The sequence below is a fragment of the Miscanthus floridulus genome, chromosome 8 (genome assembly GCF_019320115.1).
Source record: "Miscanthus floridulus cultivar M001 chromosome 8, ASM1932011v1, whole genome shotgun sequence".
Lineage (NCBI taxonomy): Eukaryota > Viridiplantae > Streptophyta > Magnoliopsida > Poales > Poaceae > Miscanthus > Miscanthus floridulus.
This window is the reverse complement of record NC_089587.1, coordinates 61,779,225-61,786,042: the sequence shown is the minus strand read 5'-3', so window position 1 is coordinate 61,786,042 and position 6,818 is coordinate 61,779,225.

Sequence of the window (6,818 nt, the reverse complement as noted above, 5' to 3'; positions counted from 1 at the left end):
ACACATAAGTTGTTCTCAAAATTGTTCGACTAATTATTCCCGCGGAGGGAGAACCATCTCTTTCAGATTGTCTGCCAGGTTCTTTGCAAGGGGAGCAACCATCTTCTCCATTTCCTCCAGCTCTTCATCCTCGTAGGTGGACGGGAAGCCTTCGCTCATCACCTTCAGGTTTATTTCCTTCTCGTAATGGGCGTGGGCGATGGTGAAGGCCTAGGTAATCCTGGCATGAAAGGCACTCTCCTCAAGCTGGCCCACTCAAGCCGTGATACCTGCGACACGAGCCATGAGCGGGCTGGTCTCCACCGGCTCTGTCACATTCAGGGCATTAAGGACCACCCCGACCGCAGCTTGTAGAAGATCGTGCTCATCACTCTCAACCTGAAGGGCCCTTCGCGCATAGGTAGCCTCTTTTTCCAGCTCGGTGGAGACGTTCTCAGCTCTCAACCTTCGGTTCACCGCGTCACCGAGCTCCGCCTGGAGAGAGCGAACCACCATGACATCCTCATCCACCTTCTACTGGAGGGCCGTGGCCCTACTCTCGGCCTCCCGCCGGAGTTCTCGCTCCATCTCCAGCTCCTTCAGGACTTCGCCGGCCTTCTCATTGACCGTGGCATTCCTCTGCAGCAGCTCATCTCACTCTTTCTGGAGCCTGGCAATCTCCTCCCCATCCAGCTTAAACCTCGCTGACAGATCCTCAAACATCCCGTGGGCCTCCTCCGTGTCATGACGTGCCTGGGCCTCTCGCTCCTGGGCAGTAGCAAGCTGGGCGGCCATGTCTGCTCGCAGCCGGGCCTCCTCGAAAAGGTGATCCCTCTCCGCCTTCTGCTCATGGAGAAATTGGGACTTTTTCTGGCTACGAGCAACAAGAATCTAAAGAGGAAGAAGACCGGTATCAGAAAAGCGAAAAACACAAAAACATGCACAGAAAGAAGAAAGCCCAGCAAATACCTGAGTAGTAGGAATAACAATCTCACGGAGGGCTCCTCTGGCCTGGTCTAGGGCGTTCAACATGGTTGAAATCCTGATGTCAAGACCCTCCCGCTCCATGCTCTCAAAATGATCATCGAGCGAGAAAAGGGCCGACGTCGGGTCCTGAGTGGCCATCCACTGGAGCGGCGGCTCCCCCTGCGCGGGGGAGCGGTCTCCTCCCGATAAAGGGGCCAGGGGTGGCTCCCTCCTGACCCTATGTGGCACCACTGCCATGCTCGAGGATCCTCCGACTGGCTCCTCCTCCATCAGGGCCACTTTGAGCGCCACGGGCGGATCCAGCTGGGCCTCCGGTGGGGCGGATTGCACTATGCCCTTGTGCGCTACCATAGCCATACCCGGCTGGTCCAGGCTTGGCGCAGTCATGACTGCCTCCATCGGCGGTATACGGCCCTCAGCCGGTTGTACCATGTCCACCATGAAGGAAGTCACCTGCTCGGTAACCTCCGTGGGCGTGGGCGCCACCACAGACGCTGTCGGGTCGGCTAACGTGGCCCCGACGTTGGCATCACTTCTGCCCAAAACAGTTGTGATGGCAGGCGACGCCATCTATCCCGCTTGAATGGCGAGGCTCTTCTTGGGCGCTAGCCCCAGGGGGTGACCCGTCCGCAAGAACCTACACAAAGGTAATAACCATTAAGTCAAAATTGAAATGGAAAAAGGATGAAAACAGAGGAATCAACAGCTTACGTTGACGTCCTCGGCCGGCGGAAGCGTTTTGGGGATGGATCCCCAGATCCCTGCCCTAACTCATCTGGGTGGGACCGTTTCATGCCTGCCCCCTGCTCCGGGGTAGGGGGGTTCATCTCGTCGGGCGCAGCACCAGAGTCGCTCCCCTCCATCGTCTCGTCAGGCACGGCACCAGAGCCGTCCCCCTCCATCGTCTCACGGGATGCAGCACCAGAGCTGCTCCCCTCCATCGTCGCCTTAGGGATGGTGGCGGCAGGCCCACCCTCCCCCATCCACTAGTCCTCGGCCAGCACGCCGTGTGAAGCGGCGGACTCACTGGCCTCCATTGACCTCATCAATCTACTTCCCTCCACGTGGAAAGCGAAGGGCCCCTGCACGGATGGGTGGCCACTCATCAACGTGTCCTCATCCTCTAGGATGCCCCAATCCACGCCGATGGCTACCTCATCATCGTCATCATCATCATCGTCATCGTCGTCGTCCTCACTGCTCATGTCCTCTCCCCAATCCTGTGCCTCCTGCTTCAGTCATTTCGCCTTCTTCATCTCTTCCCTTACTTTCTTGTCCCGCTCAGCCGTGAGTCGAATCACCGCTGCCATGACCTTGTCCTTTGGCAGTGGAACCGGGCTGTCCTTAAAGACCAGCACCCTCAGCTGGTCCCAACATCATAAAGCAAGTGTTAAAAATGGAGATCCAGGAAAAAAGAAAAGAGCACGGGAGAGGAGGGCTTACGAATTCAAAGAATCCAGGCTCCGGCCGCATTGGGGGGTGTCCGGACACTGGATACACAATGTCGAGGACCCTGCCTACAGAATCCTTTGTCGGCTCCATCGCCTCCTTGATGCGTTGCACCACTTTTGAGTAAGGGAGCGCCTCATCAACAAGCACTATCCCCTCGAACGATATCCCGGGCATCAGGGGCGCCACCCTCCTAGCTTGGTAGGCACCGATAATCCCTATCCCCTTTACACCCCGACCCTTCAGGGCTTAGAGGGTGGAAAGAAGGTCGGAGATGTGTTTCTTGTCTTTGGACTGGACGCCCTAGCCCCATGACTCTGGAACGTCCACAATAAGACGTCCAGTATACTTCGGTAGGGTGGCACTCGCATCATCCCTAACATAAAACCACTACGAGTGCCATCCCTTGTTGGATGTCGCCAGACGCATGTATGGGTAACCCTTCGACCGGGTATGGCACAGATGAATGCTGGCACATCCCATCGGCGCGTTCACGTCTTTCCCCCCAATTTTCCTCTTTGACAGACTAATGTTAAAGAAATACCGCCACAGATCAAAATGGGGATTGATCCCCAGGAAACCCTCGCACAGGGCAACAAACACTGCCATGTGCTGAATCCCATTAGGAGTTAGATGTTGTAGCTCTACCTCATAGTAATCCAACAGCCCCCGAAGGAATCTATGCGTGGGTACCCCGAATCCCCGCTCATGGAAGATGGCAAAAGAGACGACATACCCTTCAAGCGGCACCAGCTCACCCTCGTTGCCAGGTAGCAACCACTCCTGGATGGCAGACAGTGGGCGGAGAAGGCCATGGCGAACGAGGCCCTCCAGATGCTGGGAGGTGATGCTTGATCTGCCCCACAACTCCATTAAAGCAGTAGGGGGGAAGGGCAGGCGCGAGCTTGACGGCGGCTGGAACACGAACGCAGGCCGGTCGACGGTGGCGATGCGGGCACGAGAGGCTGGGATGATTAGCGGTGGATGTTTCAGAACGCAAAGGCAGGGGAGCGAAATACGGAACCTTGGGGGTGAACCCCATGGTTTTATAGGGGGCGACGGACGCGAGAAGGGCAACCGTCTGCCTCGATCTCTGGGCCTACCACGCGCGCCACAACATCACGTCGCGGGACACGCGCCCGCAGTCCCTATCCTCTCACCCCAAAAATCTCAATGGACGGTTCGCCTTCCCCAGGCAAATCTGGACTCTCTACCCACCTAGGAAATGCAAGCCATGAAGGCTAGTTCTTTTCTCTTTGGCCCACCTAGGGCCTAGAAGCTCGCCGGCCGGCCCAACTAAGGAAGGATCCACGAACGATCCGAAATCAAGGGCAGGAGCACCAGTTAGGTCAGCCCCGAATCAGTTCCCAGCGAACAGGATGCCACGACCCACTCGGAAAAACATCCAGTTGATAAAAAATTAAGTCCTTCAGCCTTACCCGCAAAAGGACCGATACAACCCCTCGGGCAACTCTACTCGAATCACCCGGGGGCTCGGGGGCTACACCTATCGAGTGCGCTCGCGTGCACCCTCTGGCGAAGTAACTTCGACAAATTCAAAAAACACCCTCCAGGTGGTTCTACTCAAATCACCTAGAGGCTCGGGGGCTACTGTCGGGGACCTAATACCGGGGTACCCTAGAAGGTGGAACCAATAACCGCTGAACGTAAAAAAAACTTCTGGACGCATAAGGGCGCCGTTTCATCCCTCGTTCGAGTAAATAGGAGTTTGGTTCTGCCTCGCCCGACGCCTTTGGGAGATAACTTTGCCTCGCCCGAGGGCTCAAGGTTAATCTCCATCTCACCCGACACCTTGAAGGCAGGCTCGGTCTCACCCAAGGGCCAAGGGATAACTCCGTCTCGCCCGACGCCTTGAAGGCGGGCTCGGTCTCGCCCGAGGGCCAAGGGATAAACTCCGTCTCGCCCGACGCCTTGAAGGCGGGCTCGGTCTCGCCCGAGGGCTGAGGGATAGGTCCCGCCTCACCCGACCCTAGAGGGGCGAGGTCGGTCTCACCCGAGAGATAGGAATTAGTCTCCATTTTGCCCGTCGGCAAGGAACGAATCTCACCCTGCTCCATATCTAAAGATTGGATTCATCCTCCCTGACAACTTCTCCCCATTCCCTCGAGATGATAAGTATAGGGTAAGACAAGACGTTCGGGTCAACTGTGGCTCCAAGGACCATACCCTGCGCCCTGGCAGGAAAAGTACTGCTAGGGGATGACAGGACAGGTGCTTTAGACCCTTCCGGGCGCTGCAGAGCCCGAAAGGTTGTACAGGTGCGTGCTCCTCACCCTATAGAGTTGTAGGCGCCGCCTTCAGCTCTAGGACACGCAACCCGACAAAGATATACGACAACCGCTACGCTCCAGAAAAGGACTTAATATCTCCACGCATGACGGGAATTCCGTCACCATGCTGTAGACAAGAGGGAGCAGCGCCCGCTTCCCGACCCCTCAGGTCCAAAGCCAGAAGGCCTTGACCTCGGCATTACTCCGAACCCCGATCCCTCGACACTCCGATGAAGACTCACAAGAACCGAAAGATGTGCGGAGCAAGGCTGAGAAAGGCTAATAAGTCAAAACCACTGTACTACAGCCCATACCCTGAGCAGGACAACATTCTGTAATCAACCTGACACTCTACAGGGACATCAATAGTGTTGTAGGCACTTATCTTCCTTAGCACTCATCAGAATGAAGGACCAGGCTGGGTAAACGTGAACCACAAGATTAGATAAAGCCCTCATCCTTGTAAAGCCACCCCCTTGATCTATAAAAGGGGATGCGCCTATCCCATAAAAGGGACAGACTCAAAAAAGATCGAACGATATGATGCACTCATACACACAGTCAAGCGGCTACGAAGCTCTGGACCACCTTTCAACCCTTCCATCAGAGACTTGGGACCAGTCCCTCTCTTGATTGTTTGTACCCCTTACTACAGACCGTTCACGGTGCTAATAACACGAGCAGCAGCAAACTGGACGTAGGGACATTCGGCCCGAACCAGTATAAATCTTGTGTCCTTTAGTGCACCATCCGAGCCTAACGCGTATTACTATAAATTTACTTATCGGTGCTTGTACGAAACACCGACAAGTTGGTTCCCAACATATTCCGGCGTGTAAATAGTAGTTGTGCATCATTAAGTCCTAGTCATAAAATAATAATGAGGATGGGGTAGACGTACCTCCATCGCCCGCGCATCACTAAGCCAGTTGATTTTTAAGGTGACCTATAGTAGGTTGTTTGAGCACTAAGGGTGTCACATTTTTCTTCATGATCTGTCAAGCAACGTGATACAAATTTTCATGAACCCCGTTAGTGAAAGAGTGAGGATGTTGTCCTAGAGCCCTGAGGCCAATATGATAGTGTCCTAGTGTGGGCATCACTGTGGACAAGTAACAAATGCGTGAGCAGCTGTCCATAGTTGCGTGTGTTACTCTTCAAGCTGATAACGGGTAGAATGAGTGAATGTCCACTTCACTGAAAGGAAGCGACAGGACAAAGCTAGACTAATGGGAGAACATCATAAAACTCTTTTTCTAGATTCTAGGAGCTCATACTTTGGTTACAGCCATGGGCCAACCATTTTTCTGGTTTCCCCTAGAGGGGCACACATCCGCTGAAATAAGGTACTTTGAGCTCATCCAGGTATTGGGAGATTTACATGACATCGAGTGATACAGGTTTTAGAGGCAAACTGGTAGCCCTCCCGAATACCCCTAACTCAAGAGGGGTAGGGTCGATAGCGAATGAATCACTACCGCTTACACTTGCTGAAAGGGGTGAGCCGAGCCGAGTACCCGATCTGAGTGTCAGATCACTCACCTACACCAACTCAGGTGACGGTGCATCGGATTTTAGACCATTGGGTCCCATGGCCTCCATGGTTACATGGATGGGTTCCTTCTCTACGAAGCTGAGGCATTGGTTTTAGTGTCATGTCTCCCCATGCATCTATCTCAAAGGTTGTGCCTCTTAGGGATCATGGGGGCATAGCTAGGCCTTAACTCTTGCTTTCGCCCATGGAGATTGTTGGATTCCATCAACCGTGCGCATCCCCTACCTATAAAATAGAGGAATAGAAGAGGGGAGTTAGTACATTTGCATAGTAGCCTTTGCACGCTCACCTTCCTTCGCTTGCCGCATCTCCTGTCATCGTTAGATCTTGCCTACCATCCATGGCCAGAGAGAAGCGCCAGCAGGAGAAGCCTAAGGAGGGATCTACCAAGAGGAGCATGCCTCCCTCCGCTTGGGCCTTCCGCATTGGCTTGATGGGGTTCGAGTAAGGATAGATCTTGCTATCGACTTCGTTGGGGACAGATCTAATGCATTTCTTGGTGTAGTGCTTTCTTGTCAGCGCGCTCGATACCGTGGCCCACCACCATCCAAGAGGCC